A 16,656-nucleotide genomic window follows, 5' to 3' on the forward strand; every position below is an offset into this window, starting at 1 on the left:
TACTGTAAAAATTTCCTTGCTCTGTTAAACATCATTTGGGAAATATTAAAAATAAATAAATAAATAAATAAAAGGGGGTTTAATAATTCTGACTTACACTGTACACCACCTGTGCTCTTACTACAGGATGTAACTTAAAACAAATAGCACATTTTGATGATGGAGAAAAGTACAATAAACGTTTGTTAAAAGTAATTTACTGGTTCGACATCTCTAAATACTTCAGATCACAGTTACTGTAGGCCAGTGGTCACCTACCTATTTATAGTTGTAGATCTTTATCCCTCTCCTATAGATCCCAAAAATGACAGAAGGACAAGAAATGTATTAGGAATAATGTATCTCTCTTTTTGGGTGGGTTGTGTCATTTGTCATTTTATACAACCCCCAAACCCAAACAACCCCCGCCCAAGCTAGCAGGTTTTTGAAAATGACCTTCCATGCAATGTGTAACACAGCTCTAAGTGAAGTGAAATATCCCGCTAAGGTTTAAATTTAAAAGTGCGCTGTGTTTAAAACTATTGATTCATCTATAAGAGTCGAAACAGAGTGGTTTAAATGAATAAACGCGATAACGAGTCTTTAGCTGTGCCGGTATGATGTTGATACAGAACTCAAGCCCCGCCGATTTGTTGCGCTCGTTGACCCTGGAAAATTGAAACCCCTGGCCCCGCCCACAAACACTGTAGAAAGAAAAAGAGGAAGACAGACACTGTAGCAGATCCTGGTTGAATCAAGTCGCGTAGACGCTGTGCTCTGAAGTGTGAGGAAAAGTTGGTGTTATTTTCTCTATCCAAACATGAGGCTGTGAAGAGTCAGTGGTTGAAGTTTATTTTTGCAAAAATACCCCAGTATTAGCATCCTGTCATTTTCGGATGAGTGCTTCAGTAATCTACACGCTTACAATGGGGAATTTGTTGGCCGTTTGTTAAAGGAAGGATCAGAAAAGACTATTGATGTATGGGGCTTTGTCAGAGCTTGACAGTAACTTTATAGTACATAGTTCATGGACCAGTTTCTTCATTCCTCTATTTCAATTGTGTAAGTAAGTGCGATTTAAATGGTCACTTTTGTTTTCTCTAGCTTGCAAATTATGTATTTAATTGTGTTTCGTTACTTGTAACCACTCCACAAGGCCTGTACTGTATCTGGTTAACTCTTTATATTCTCATATCAAGTGTAAAACCACGCTGAAAACGCATCACGTGACGCTTTGTTTACGGATTTAAATGCATTTGTGAACTTACGATCCTCTGCTGTTTGTCATTGCTATGGCTACCCTCAGCTGTTCCTACACACATATAGCGGTCAAGGTTCAAAATAATTAAGTTTTTGCTACTGTGTGTATTAATACTAAATGTATGTCATGGTTAAGAACAGAGCAATATGCTGATGTTAAACTGCATTGCTTTAATACACTCCTTCGTGAGCCTTGTATTATGTAACTTTTGTAACGATTGCAACCAATTAGTGCCACTCTAATTGGCTGAAGCAGCATGTTATCATAACACAACCACACTCCTCATCTTCCTTTAAGCTTCGATTGACTCGGCATCAGGTTTAAAGTGGAAATTAAGTACACCTTCATACATTTTCAGTTATTATCTGCTGCTAAGACAATCCAATTAACCCATAGGAAAATTATGTGGAACAGTATTCCACCTACTGTATTCCTGAAATGATTTTACAGTTTACTTTTAGATCAGGAACTCTGACATTGGAACAATGGAACAACATTATGGGGATTCATCAGATGACAAATCACTCTAAAGTCTAAAGCTGCAGAGGGAGCACTAATACAACCCCAAAACAGAAAAAAGTTAGGAAAATATAGTAAACAAAAAAAGGAGTGATTTCTAAATTTACCTTGACTTGTATTTCATTGCAGACAATATGAACACAAATTATTTATGTTTTGTCTGGTCAACTTTATTTCATTTGTATATAGGCATCCTTTCCTGTCATTCAGACCTGGGGGCTGTTCCAGAAAGCAGGTTATGTGACATACCCGGGTAAGTTTGAGAGTATGTAGGTGGATAACCTCAACTTTGGTTCCAAAATCGGAGGTAACTTCTGGGTATGTTAAGTAGCCATAGCAACTTACTCTCTGAACATAACCTGCTCCGGAGCAGGTTATGTTCAGAGAGTAAGTTGCTATGTTTTAGAGTTTGTCTGTTTTAGAGAGTTTACTGAGCATTGCATGCTCTTTTGATGGGAATATTTATGGATATGGACACACAAATACAAGTTTTTTCGTTGTGAGAGGGTTATAAGTGCATAGTTTTTTTCATAACCAAATTCATAATGTCAATGTATTTAACAAACCTTTTTGAAATCAAATGTGACAAACCCCGGGTCTGCACTTACCATAAAAAACATTCAGTGCAGCTCTTTGTATTCGCGTCAGGGCATTTTAGGCAACTGTACAATGTGGCAGTAGGACCACCTGTACAGTATGCCTGGCACTGAACTGCTTTTTACACTTTCGTACAGTTCCTTGGTCATACATTACTGCGTATCATTATACAGAAGATTCAGAGCATGGGAATAGCGTAGTGGACAGTGCGTCGATAAAGAACATCGGAGCGCACAACGGAGTGAGTTCGAATCTCACATAAAGATTGTGTGTTTTTTCTCTCCTTCTGCACCCTCACATTTCTGTATAATATTATAAGTGGCAGCTTTGTCTTTTGTAGGAAAATATATCTATAATTAAAGATGTAGGACGTCGTTCTTATATATATACATTCACGCACACACACCTACATTTTTTAATATAATTTTTTTTCAGGGTTTCTTACTGCTATTGTGTGCATTAATTGCAGCCGATTTTAAAGCTCCATCAGTCACTAAAGGACACTGATAATATAACATTTGTCCAAAGTATAAGTGTGCAGGTACAACTTAATTTTCTATCCTTAATCTTTTGGTGTTTCAACTATTAAACTCATTACTGCTTCCACTTACCAGCTCATCACACACCCCACCTCATCACTATATGTTGAGGCTAAATGGCTGATTTTCAGGAAATAATGATTCAAGTGTATAATACAAATATAGTAAAAAAAAAAACTATAAAGCAAATGTTGCTTAACACAATGTTTATTTTTATTATATTTGTATTATACAATAGAATCATAGGCACTACATTGTTACTTGCTGGAGGACAAAAGATACCCTTTTCTGCCTTATACGATGACACGTACCTGCAGCCTGACCCAGAGGAAATCTCAGTGACCCAAGCAGACAAAACAGATGGAAGAGTGCTAAAATATATATATATATAATTAGTCAAAAAACTATGTTTACTCAAATAGTTTGGTCTGTTCATTTCTTCATTTCCTGAAATAAAATGAATGATTTTGTACACTGCTTTACACACGCACCTTTAAACGTGTAACATATTTTTCATATACATTTCTCACCTTAAGTTGATGCTCATGTGACTTTATATTTGAAGATGGACCTTATACAGCTACTTTAGAATTTAAATATGTAGATAAAAGATTTTGTGATCCAAGAGTAATATTCAAATATGGAAAAGTGCAGAAAATTCGTACACTGCTTGTTAGTTGAGGCAGAAGGAACTTCGTCTGCATGCAAAATAAAAAGAACCTAAAGCTATCTGACAACAATCACTTACAACGGTGACAGAGTGTGCGGTTTAAGTCAAAAACTCAACCACTGAAAAGCCTTTATTATAGGACACAGCAGTTAGACAGGCCTCTTTCTATTAGCTGCATGTCAGAAAGAATATTCTAGAGTGTTAAATAAAGAGCTCCAGTAATTAAATATTACCTTTTATAATAATGTTTCTGTCTTTAATGACTTTGGACAGAGTTCTAGCTCCAGAAAGATTACAATTTCTATAAGCCTTATTAGTCAATACACATATTGTGGCCTTAAGAAATTAATGGAAGGAAAATTAAATGCATGAATGGTTACACAACATACTCAAAAAGGATGTTAAAGAGTAGTTTAATTTATCATTACAATAAAATGGAGGGTGGCATGTGTAATTTAATCAATTAATAAATTTTCTTATTATTTATTTTTTATTTTCTTATCTATTTCTTATTCTATATTTCTTTCCTTCGTTGAAGCAGATGTGTAATCTCTGTGTTTAAAACCTCCAGCTTCGACTCTGTAAAGTGCGTTGCCCTTTTTTTCTTACAGTGACTTTCTATGGTGACTCGTGAATTCGGCGATCTACTGAAAATGCCTTCAGGTGTGTGCCGTGCACGCGCATTAACCCGCGGTTATCTTCAGGAGGTTGATTTAACTAACTCTTGTCACCTGTTTTGGAACCAACATACTCGCGGTAAGCAGGTTTTGGGTAAATCAACCGAGAGTTTAGGTTTTAGCAGATGGTAAGTTAACCCAGCTTTCTGGAATACCCCCCTGCAACACATTCCAAAAAAAGTTGGGACAGGAGCAATTTAGGGCTAGTAATCTGGTAAATTGATTAAATAATTATGTGATTTGAAACAGGTGAGGTCAACAGGTGATTGTTTTTATGATTTGGTAGAAAAGCAGGATCCAGGAAAGATCGAGTTCTTTAGGTGCAAAGATGGGTCGTGGATCCCAAGTTTGCCAACAAACAAATAAGAAAATTGTTGATAAGTTTAAAAACAATGTTCCTCAAAGAATCCGGGGGAATTTCAGTGTGTAAAGAACAAGGATGCAAGCCTAAGCTGAACTACCGGGATCTCCGATCCCTCAGGCAGCACTGCATCAACAATTGTCATCATCATGAGTGACAAATGAAAGTGAGAGCAAAGAAATGCCAGTTACAAACGCCACTTAAAACTGTACTGTGCCAAAAGGATGCCCTTGACTTCACTGGGCTGTACTGTGGTCAGATTTCAGATATTTTTCGGGAGAAATGGATGCCGTGTTCTCTGGGCCAAAGAAGCAAAGGATCGCCAAGACTGTTACCAGCAACAAGTCCAAAAGCCAGGGTCTGTCATGGTATAAGGTTGTGTCAGTGCCTTTTGCAAATGTTACTTCAACTTCTGTGATGGCACGATTAATGCTGAAAAGTAGATAAAGATTTTGGAGCTCAATATGCTGCCTTTACGAAGACAACTTTTCCATGGATGCCCACGCCCATTTCAACAATACAATGTAAAACCACATTCGGCACACATTACAAAGTACTGGCTGTGGAGGAAAAGGATAGAGGTACTTGACTGGCCTGTCTGCAGTCCTGATCTGTCTCCAATAGAGAATGTGTGGTGCATTTTAAAGCCCAAAATGTGACAACGAAGACCCTGTACTGCTGCCCATCTTACGACACTGAAACACTTAATCATTTAATGTCTTCTGTGCCTAAACGTCTTTTAAGTGTTGTGAAAAGGAATGGCAACATTGCAAGTGGTGAAATGTGTTGCAAGAACCAAAATAGGAATGTTTTTATTTTGAAAAACAAAACAAAAATAAATAAATAAAAATCATAAGGAACATGTTTGTTGTATTGTCTGCAATAAAATACAAGTCAAAGTATATGATATATGGTAGTAGTTTTCCAGACTCCATCATATGTTACATTAATAAAGTTTTTTTTTTTTTTTTTTTTTTTTTGTCTATTCCAGTCTGTTTAATTCAATTTTGGAACAGTAAAGACATTTTCAAACATACAGACAGCTGCAGCATACGCACATCAACAAAATTTTTACCACCATTCGGAATATGTTTGCATGGCTTAGCAATGTACAGAAAACAATGTGGAGGAGCTGAAGAGCAGATTCAGGGCCAGGCAACAAAGTTTCAATTCACACGCTCAAGTTCACAAGTGTTGACATGCTCAAGTTCACAGTGACTCAGTTAGCCACACAGTATTCTTGTCTGACTGGTAAGACTGAAAATGATGCATGACCATGCAGTAAGCGTGCTGCCATTCAGCTTTTACACATAATGTTAGTCCACACAAACACTTGAAAATGTGCACTTATTATTTAACATTGACATTAATGGCCCCCTCAATTTAAGATCCATTAAAATGCAAACTGTTATTTAATACAAATACTTCTTACAATAAATCATGAAGAATAATCATATTTCCAACAAGAAAACCCCTAGAAATGTTCAAACAAGACCAAATTATGACTTTTACATAAGAAATCTTTAAACATTTTCTTAGCACTTTTTATCTTTCCTTGTGGTTCCTGAAATGTCAAACCTCTAAATTAAAAAAAAAAAACTCTTTCAAAGGTAACAATCTTATTGATGATCATCAAATAAAAAATGAAGACAAACAGAACATAAAACTTTATTTAAAAATGTTGAAAATTCTATCATGTTTCTCTAAATCCCTTTTTTATAATACTTTTAAGTTTCTAATTTCCTTAGTATTTCAGACTGCCTAGAAGAGCTTGAAGCTGCCACTGAAATGTCTCCAGTTACTGGACATAAACTTGGTTCCCTGAGAATGGAACAACACATTACAAATGAGAAAATCATTTACCTCAATAATGCTGAAGTCTGATTGAATCACTCTTTGCAATAGCCAATGGTGTCCCAGCATTCGTCAGAATGGCAAGCTCAGCCACTATAAAGGCAATGTTGGGTGCCAAATTACCTCTGAATCTTTCGACTAACCAAACGGTGAGGCTCCGACAGAGTTTTTTGTTTACACAGCAGTTTCTTGCAGGAAGCTCGTTATTAAAGGATGTTCCCTTTTCAATATGCAAGGTACTGTAGTGGTTTCTTGGTTTTTCTCTTACTGAATCAAACTCAGTCTGGAGGTTATGAATATCAGAAGAATATACTTTATTGTCGACAACAAAGGAGAACTTTCAGGAGATCCCCAGTAGCATCTCTGTCTAAAAATTCTGTCTCACTCATGTTCTGGCCTGCTTAAATACCCTTTTACATCCGTTGTTTTCCTTTGTTCTCCATATATTACACAAGATCCCTCCTAATTTAACCCCTGACCCCAAATTCCACCTCTGACATCTGTTTTCTGAGACACCTCAGGCTTTTTTACCACTCTCTTTTCATCCCTTTTTTTATGACCCTTAGTTGTTTCCTCAGGCCATTTCCCCTTTCTAACTCTTCATAACACTTTAATTGTTTTAATGGTATGCAAGTCTACAAGCAGATTATACACATATAATTTGAATATATATATTAACTTCACACTTTAAAAAGTATAAAATCCACTTCATATAATCCCTCCTCTTAAGACTTTAAGTCTTAATATTCTTGTTTTTTTGGCCCATAGTGCAACTCCATGATCTAGCCCTCAGCCATACTACCTAATGACAAATATATGTCACAGTATTATTACAAATGACCAAATCATGTTATTCCACTTTGGAATAGAATCAAGCCAAACCTCTGTTTCCTGTTTTAACGAGGACACAGTAAAAGACTTGATTCTATTTTGTTGATATCATAAAAAGTAGTATTTTAAGCATACAAGTGGTTATCTATTTGCTTCTGGGGGTCATGATTATTTAACATACAGTAAAGAATAAAACTAAAACACTAAAATAAAAATAAACATACACAATCTCCCAAGATATGGTCACAACATAATAATCTAACACCCACAAAATATAATCAGTAGAGTACGTTGATCTTCAGCCCAGATACTTTGCGTATCGTAGAGAGCCGCCATTTTGGGGAAGAGGTTGACTAGCACTTACACCCAAGGCATGGATCCTCTTCATCATCCTCTTCTTTATCTAAATTATCCAAATTTTTAGCACTAGTTCATCTTTTTGACCCTAAATCTGGCACATACTTGCGAGCATTTTTTGTTTCGTTCTGGCCTTAACTGGTACCCAGTTGATGGCATCCCCCTTGGCAATGTTGGCATAAGGTCCTTTTCTCCTGACTTCCCTCCACTTTCTCCAAAGCACCTCAGATATACTCGATCACCAGATTAATCTCCTGCTTCTGCTTCTTTCTGGTTTCCTGTATAGATATCGCTTTGCACATAGCAATTAGTTTCTTCATAAAAGACCAAACTTCTTTCCAATGCATTAGAAATGTTCTCCAAACATTCCAAACGGTTATATGCGAAGTTATATGCGAGATTACATGCAAGGGTTGACCCAATAGTATTTCATGCAATGTTAGTTGCTTGTTTCTGTCAGTTTTCATGCAATCACTTATTAATGCAAAAGGTATATTATTTTAACACATCTTGTTAAAGTAGGCCTTGATGAATCATCTTTAGCTCTTTCAATCATTCCTTACAATTATGTGTAATTGCTCAATTTTCTTGATTTCCAATACTTTATTAATTCATTTATTTATCTATTCACTGAATCACATATCCACTTATTTATCTACTTAATTACCTTTATTTACTTTAATTGACTTTAATTACTCTAATTTATTTATAACAGCAGACACATTATTTGAACTTTCTTCAGAGGTTATTCCAAATCTGAGACTTCTCTTGTCTTAAATGTAATAACTGTGCCTTCTTCCCTGCTCTGCTGATGGAATTACCTTCACTCATCTACCTCAACTATCATGCCCAAAAGCTTGTATCTCTTGCCCTTAGCTAATTTTATCATTTCACAACATCCACAATCAAGTTCTTGTATATCCTCTTAGGCCTATTGCTGATCTTTTACTCACATTCTACTTTGCACAGATGTCACATGTGTAAAACAATTCACAAATCACTGCATTTAAAATGGATAATTTTTTCAAATCATTTTGCTTGCTGCTTACTTTTCCATACCACTTCATCCTTGATTCAAACCATGTACATCTCAAATGCCAATCTATTAAAATGCTGTTGCCTCAACAATCTGTACTTTGTATGTAATACATAAATCTTATTTGTCTTTTTCGTTCACCTCTAATGCAACATATATTGTTTATGGAGACCAATATGTTGTTTAATTTGCACATAATCTAATTAAGGTTGTGACTCTATACTATTGTTAGACCTGCTACCCTATTTTCTTTAATGAAAAATCAACTTCTTATTTATCATCTTAACAGTTATTATTGCATCTAGATTAGATACAGAATCTTGTTAACACTAAACCCGTCATCCCTAAAAAGTTTTATTTATGTCTTTTACTTAGCTTGAGCTAGATGTATCTGCAGATAACTAAATCCTACACATTACAATATCCATCACGAAATATTCTAAATCCTTTTATGCATTCTGATGTATGTATAACAGCCTATTTACTTTAAGTGTAACCAAGTGTTTACCCTCCTCTGATAATTAACTGAACAGAAATCAATTACTTTAACATATTTGGCATCCAAACTAACAAATTTAAGTACAGTGCGTGTTAGGAACATCAGCTAATAAATTCTCTATCACTGACTGTTCTCAAATCATAAATTTTACATCTACTTTTGTCTGTTTTGACTAATGCCATCATCAAAAATTAAATTTTAATCAAATTAAAATAAAATCCATTTTATTAGTCACCTACACAATCACAACCGAATTGAAATCGACTTTAATTAGAAATGCCATAACATATCTAAGTGTTTCTCTTATTGCTATATTCTCAAAACTTTCAATAATGCCTATTCCAGCATAGCAGACCATAATCTGATTTAATTTAAATTAATCCTCCCTATGCTGGTTAATTTTGTCTACCTCTATGTCCTGACTGATAACCATTATTAAAATTTGACACTTACCTAAATAATTTCTTATTTCTGAGCCATTTCTTATTTTGCATTTTATATTATTACCATTTTTCACTTTTCAGCATTTTCAGCTCCCATTCCTTCCTGCTTTCAAATCACACTATTTGTACATACATTTTTTGTTGTCATTTTCTACAAGTTGACTGAAAAATCACTGGATATAATATATATATATATATATATATATATATATATATATATATATATATATATATATATATATATATATATATATATATATATATATATATAATATAACTCTATTATTAGTATTTCCTCATTTCATTTATCTTACTATACTACTTCATAATATATCTATTCAGTAATAACTTATATTCTATCCACAATTATGTTAAAGTCTTTCATTATTTTATCTACAGTTTGATCTCTTCTCTTTTACTCTCCTCTTCTCTGTTTCCCTAGTGCTGTAAATAGACATAATCTATTTATATTTCACACATGGACACCATAAATCTCTCTCTTACCCCCATCCTGGAGCAGACTGTATTTCTCCTATTGCTATGTCAGGAATTTAAGTTCACTCTGCCTATTGTTCTTTTTTTAACATATAACCTAAAACACAAAGATAATTTCAGAAAAATGTTTAACTAGTATATTCTTCTGCCTTTGCACTCTGTGTCTTTCAAATGCAACATGTTCCATTAGTTTTGATTTAGGAGACTTCTCTCTTTATATCATAATCTCTTCTCTTAAACTGCATCAATCACTATTCCTATTGTTCTTTAAATCGCACCACACATATGCAGCCCTCCTTTTATATTATAATATACTATAATCATTATTTTAACCTACTCCTTATTGAAAACATACTTTTTAACACATTCACACTTCTAATCTTATTATTTTTCCTCTTCTCATTCACTCCTCTCCTCCACTCAGTGTAACAGGAGCTGCATCCCCCGTCCTCATTCCAGTCAAGGAGGAGGAAGGCAGTCTTCTCTGCACACCAATGTGGACTATTTTGCCTCAACCTGAAGCAGCAAATACACAAACACTACAATTAAATAAATACTCTTCACTACACTCCTCTTGAGTGACCTGTCCGAGCAGCCTCTAACCTTAGAGCGGTAACCACAGGCTTTAAGCCTACCCATGCAGCCCTCTGCATCACCTTTAACAGAGCGGTATCGTAGGACTTTGTGCGCTTCTCTCTCTATTTTAATCCGCTTTAATCTCTTAACTGTTACCACACATTAAGGACTCTCTCTTAAAACTTATAAATGCTCTATGCATATCTTACATCATTATTAATTTCCCGAATCTGGGTAACAGTTACTAGTTAATGTTTATCCTATCCATCAAGGCCCACTTAGGAAAACACAGATAATTTGCATACCTTACTCTGCTTTAATCTCTTAACTGTCACCACACATTAAGGACTTTCTCTTAAAACTTATAAAAGCTCTATGCATATCTTAAATCATTAATAATTTCCCAAATCTGGGTAACAGTTACTAGTTAATGTTTATCCTATCCATCAAGGCCCACTTAGGAAAACACAGATCATTTGCATGCAAATTACTCTTTTTCTTCTGTTATTCAAAACCCCTTTTTCTTTAATATCTTTTTACATTTACTTTAAGTTCTTCAAAGCTGGAGAAACAGTTCAAGTGTATTTACCGTTACAAGCAGGTCCTGGCAGAAAAAACACAAACTAATAAGCATAAAATCGCTTACCGTTTTTTATTGTGGCCACATATTTGTGTTTTCTCTCCAGTCCAGCATGCACAGTAACACCAGTCCTGCTCCTTTGCAGCCCACACACAGGAACGCCAATTGTAGTGGTTTCTTGGATTTTCTCTTACTGAATCAAACTCAGTCTGGAGGTTATGAATATCAGAACAATATACTTTTTTGTCGACAACAAAGGAGAACTTTCAGGAGATCCCCAGTAGCATCTCTGTCTGAAAAATTCTGTCTAACTCATGTTCTGGCCTGCTTAAATACCCTTTTACATCCGTTGTTTTCCTTTGTTCTCCATACATTACACAAGACCCCTCCTAGTTTAACCCCTGACCCCAAATTCCACCTCTGACATCTGTTTCCTGAGACACCTCAGGCTTTTTTACCACTCTCTTTTCATTCCTTTTTTTATGACCCTTAGTTGTTTCCTCAGGCCATTTCCCCTTTCTAACTCTTCATAACACTTTAATTGTTTTAATGGTATGCAAGTCTACAAGCAGATTATACACATATAATTTGAATATATAGATTAACTTAACACTTTAAAGAGTATAAAATCCACTTCAGTACATGCTTAAATTCACAGAAGTGTCTGATCTGTCAATAAAAGAAAGTGCCTTGTTTGACTTTACATGGCAAACGTGCACACTTCTTCCTGGTGGTTGAAGGAAGCTACCACCGCCACATTGTCCTTTTAAATAAGAAAGCGCCACTGTTTCACAAATGGAAGGAACTCCTGCAGTGCAAAGTGAATGGCTTCCATCTTCAGGCAGTTTATATGCATCAAGTTGCCAAATACTGGCCTGCCATCGCAGTGGGCTCCCCAGCCTGACAGTGATGCATCTGTGGTCATCACTATCTATCTGACCACACGACCCATAGGTGCCCTCTTTTCGTACATTGCTTTGTTGCTGTGAAACCGCATTAGTGAAAATAACAATGATCTACTCTTAGCTGCTGACCAAGGGTGCCTCTCGCTATTAGTTCTACTCGATCTTAGTGCGGCTTTTGACACCATAGACCACAATATCCTCATAAATCGCTTAAAGTCTACAGGTGTCCAGGGAAGCCTATACAATGGTTTGAGTCATACTTAACTGATCGTTACCAGTTTGTGAATATTAATGGACAGCCTTCACAAGTCAGCCCAGTAAAGTATGGGGTGCCTCAAGGATCAGTTTAAGGCCCTTTGCTGTTTACAATTTACATGCTACCTCTGGGAGACATTATTAGAAAACATGGGGTCAGCTTTCACTGCTATGAAGACGATACTCAATTATATATTTCAACTAAACCTGACTAGATGTCTGTACTGTCTAAGCTAACTGAGTGTATTAAAGATGTTAAAGACTGGATGACCAACATTTTCTTCTCTTAAACTCGACAAAACATAATTATTACTTATTGGGCCTAAATCCTGTACACAGCAGATCTCGCAACTCAATCTACAATTAGAGGGATACAAAGTTAGCGTTAGCACTACTCTAAAAGATCTGGGTGTCATATTAGACAGCTATTTAACATTTGAAAATCATATATCCCATCTGAGAAATATCGCTAAATTACGAAGTATGCTATTCATCTCAGATGCAGAAAAGCTAGTCCATGCTTTTATGACTTCTAGGCTGGATTACTGTAATGCTCTGTTTGCTGGCTTCACAGCATCCTCTATTAACAAACTTCAATTAGTACAAAATGCAGCAGCCAGAGTTCTTACCAGGTCTAGAAAATATGATCACATCACCCCAATTTCATCCTCCTTACACTGGCTGCCTGTAAAGTTTCGTATTGAATTTAAAATATTACTTCTCCCCTATAAAGCTTTAAATAATCTAGGTCCTGTTTATCTAACCAACCTTCTATCTCGCTACAATCCAGCTTGCTCTTTAGGATCTCAAAACTCAGGGCTTTTGGTAGTACCTAGAATAGCAAAGTCGAGTAAAAGTTCGTGCCTTCTCGTTTATGGCTCCTAAACTCTGGAATAGCCTTCCTGATAACGTCCGAGGCTCAGACACACTCTCTCAGTTCAAAACTAGATTAAAGACCTATCTGTTTAGTAAAGCATACACTCAATGCATCACTTAGTGGGTTTCCACACAAGTTTCTGCATATTGCTTATATACACTATGAACAGCAGCTACGTTAATTATTCTCTTTATTCTCCATTTCCACCTGGGGATACTAATCCCGAGGTCCTCAGATTATAAAGAGTTACTGATTGGATCCAATACCAGCAACGTGATGATCCCAAGGTTTCCATATCCGGGACCAGGCCGTATCCTGAGCAGCTGCTGCGTCAGTCATGGAGGAGGGAAGAACATGAGACTGATTCAAGTGACGCTCCAGGAACAGACAAATCTTTGCTGAGGCCAGCTCCCAGCCTCCACCGCTGAGACTGCAGCCCTGCACAAGACTTTTGGCCAGCGGAGAAATTAAAATGGTTGTGCCCAACTCAGTCTGGTTTCTCTCAAGGTTTTCTTTCTTCACTAGCCTCGGTGAAGTTTTTTCCCTCTCCGCTGTCACCACTAGCTTGCATGGTTTGGGATCGGTAGAGCTACCCATCAATGAATTTGCTCTTCAGTGTTTGGAGTAACGATTTTAAACCACACTTAACTGAGCTAAACTGAATTGAACTTAAACACTAAAAACTGAACTTCTCTGTTCCAATTACTATGACCATTTATGTGAAGCTGCTTTGACACAATCTACATTGTAAAAGCACTATACAATAAAGCTGAATTGAATTGGTAAACCAGGGTACCAGTGTTTCCAGACACGAGTGCACTATGAAAAGATGCTCTGTTGCAGTTCTCCACGCCCACTGTGGGACCCGACTCTGAGTTGCAGCAGCCTTATATGCAGCAAAAAGGCATACACAAGCTGCCACTGTTATCAGCCCTAAAATCTCTAAAAGGTTTTTAGGGGGACAGTTTTCCCTGCACAAAAAAAGGTTGGTGTATCGTTAGTGGATTTAACTCATGGATCTGACGAATGTACAATCATTGTAGATGAATCCAAAGAATGTAATGATTTGCATGTCCACAGACAGACCTAGATGCGCTAGATGTGTGAGAAGCTTTTGTCTGGGGCAATGTTGAGCCAATTCATGATGAGGTAATTTAACACACACATGCCACAGAGTTTCAGGGGGGAAAGCGCTGCATTAATGCACATCGTAAACATGTGAGGGGCAAATACCAGCCCAAACTGTAATACTTTAAATTGGTAATCGACACCCTTGAATGCGAATCACAGATTGCACCTGTGATAAGAAGCTTTTTGGAAATAAGCATCTTGAACTTCACACTTAGCTCATGATTGCAACAAAGCTTTGGCATTTGGCATGCTGTCAAGGGAGAGCGCCTGAGCTCAAGGGATCCTTGGGCCCAGTGCTCCCTCCCTTTCCAAGGGGAGATTGAGCTCAGGTCTGTCTTAAAACTACCCCGCTGCTGAGGCTAAGGTGAACTTCCTGAGAATAACACATTTAGAAAAAGATTTGGGCTTTTTGTGTCTATAATGTAGAGAACCCGGGGGAAACCCACTCGGACAGTGGGAGAACATGCATATTTACACAGGCAACTCCCCAAAGTGTAAAGAAAAAGTGTGTTCATTGCACACCATCAATATGTAGCATGCACTGCACTTTAACCAATCCATACTTAAAACAATATTGCCTACAACTATGTGTACACCTATTCATTGTACATATCACTGTCAATCTTACATTGTCCTGTTTTTTTGGGAGTATGCTGTTGTATTTTGCACTATCAAAATTTTGTACTGTCTGGAGCCAGCACCTAAGCTTTTCACTGATCATAGCACACGTGCTGCTGATGATGTGACAATAAAAGTGAGTTGATTTTGATTTGATAATGTAAATATATGTGAATAACTATACAGAATAAATGAACTGATGCAGCAGAAGCACTCAACACGGGCATGGAAAAAAGGGGCTGAAGCTGGAGCTGGAAGTAACACAGATATACTATAAAATTATTACTGAATATAGAACGGTACAATATAAGACATAAAATATACTTGTGAACTACTTTGCAGAATAAATGAACTAAAGCGGTGAAAGCACTCGACGCTGACAGGAAAAAGGGGGAGAGCATCTATAAATAACACAAATATTCTATACAATTACTTTACAGAATACAGAAACTTTGCAAAAAAAAAAGATACTAATGCAGTAAAAGCACACAATGCTGGCAAGGAGAAAGAAAAGGGGAGTGGTAAAGGTGGTAAAATGAGAGAGAAAGACAAAGAGTAAAGAGCTAAAAGAAAAAGAAGGCGGAGGAAACTCACCGTTGGCAGGGGGAACATAAAAGTGAGGGCGATAGGTGAGGCTCTCGCACGAGCCGAAGCTCAGATTGACTCTTGCGGGAGTCTGAGCCATAGAGGGGGTTGCTTGAGATAAACAAATAGAGGGCTTTGACAGTTTCTGGAAACAAAAAAGGCGATACTGGACGATTAGCATTGTCAGTAAAAAAGGGGGGCTAGGGAGTTTGTTTCTTGTGATCTTCTTAAAGGGCCATGAAACCCCCTCATTTCAGCAGGGTGTTTTCACACCTCTACTTTGTAAAAATTCAGAAAAGTGGGCGTGTCCAGCTCTGTTTAGGGGGGAGTGTCGGAGGAACTAAAGTGGGAGGGTGTGGGAGTGTCTATTTGGGCACGCGCGAGTTTCAGTCAAAATACACACAGGAGAAAGTGATGGTGTTTAACCTACATGGACATCTGTAGTCGAATTATTTGCCAAATTATTAAATGTTGGACTTTAACTGCAGTTTGGCTCTTTCATTCAGGGAATTCATTCATGCCCCTCGCGACAAACGAGATCTTTGATTCGAGGAACTGCTCTAAGCGTGTATTTTTCATGCAATGTTTGATACCGCACAGCGAATGAGAGAAAAAAAAAAACTCTGCATTTCCCGGAAACTTAGATGCACAAGGCAGGTAGCTTCAGAAATGTGTTATTCCTGTCACAAAATGCGGTGCTAACATGTTTGCACTCAGTGCAATAGTTAACTTAATTCGATACGAACAAACTGAATAAACAAAGAGCACTGGTCGCTCACTTACCAAATCTGTAGAGACAAGACAATCCCCAGCAACTAGAGCCAAGTCTTTATGGAGAGAATACTACAAGCGAATCCGGATTTCAGCGTTTGCAGATGAGAACAGCTCTCAGGTAAACAATAATCCCCCTTAGACACGTAAGTTATTGTTGTCGAGCGTCACATACACTGTTAATCCACACGTGATCCAGATGAGCTCTCACAAAAAGAAAATGAAAACGAAACTTAATGG

Source organism: Danio rerio, chromosome 15 (genome assembly GCF_049306965.1).
Source record: "Danio rerio strain Tuebingen ecotype United States chromosome 15, GRCz12tu, whole genome shotgun sequence".
Taxonomy (NCBI): domain Eukaryota; kingdom Metazoa; phylum Chordata; class Actinopteri; order Cypriniformes; family Danionidae; genus Danio; species Danio rerio.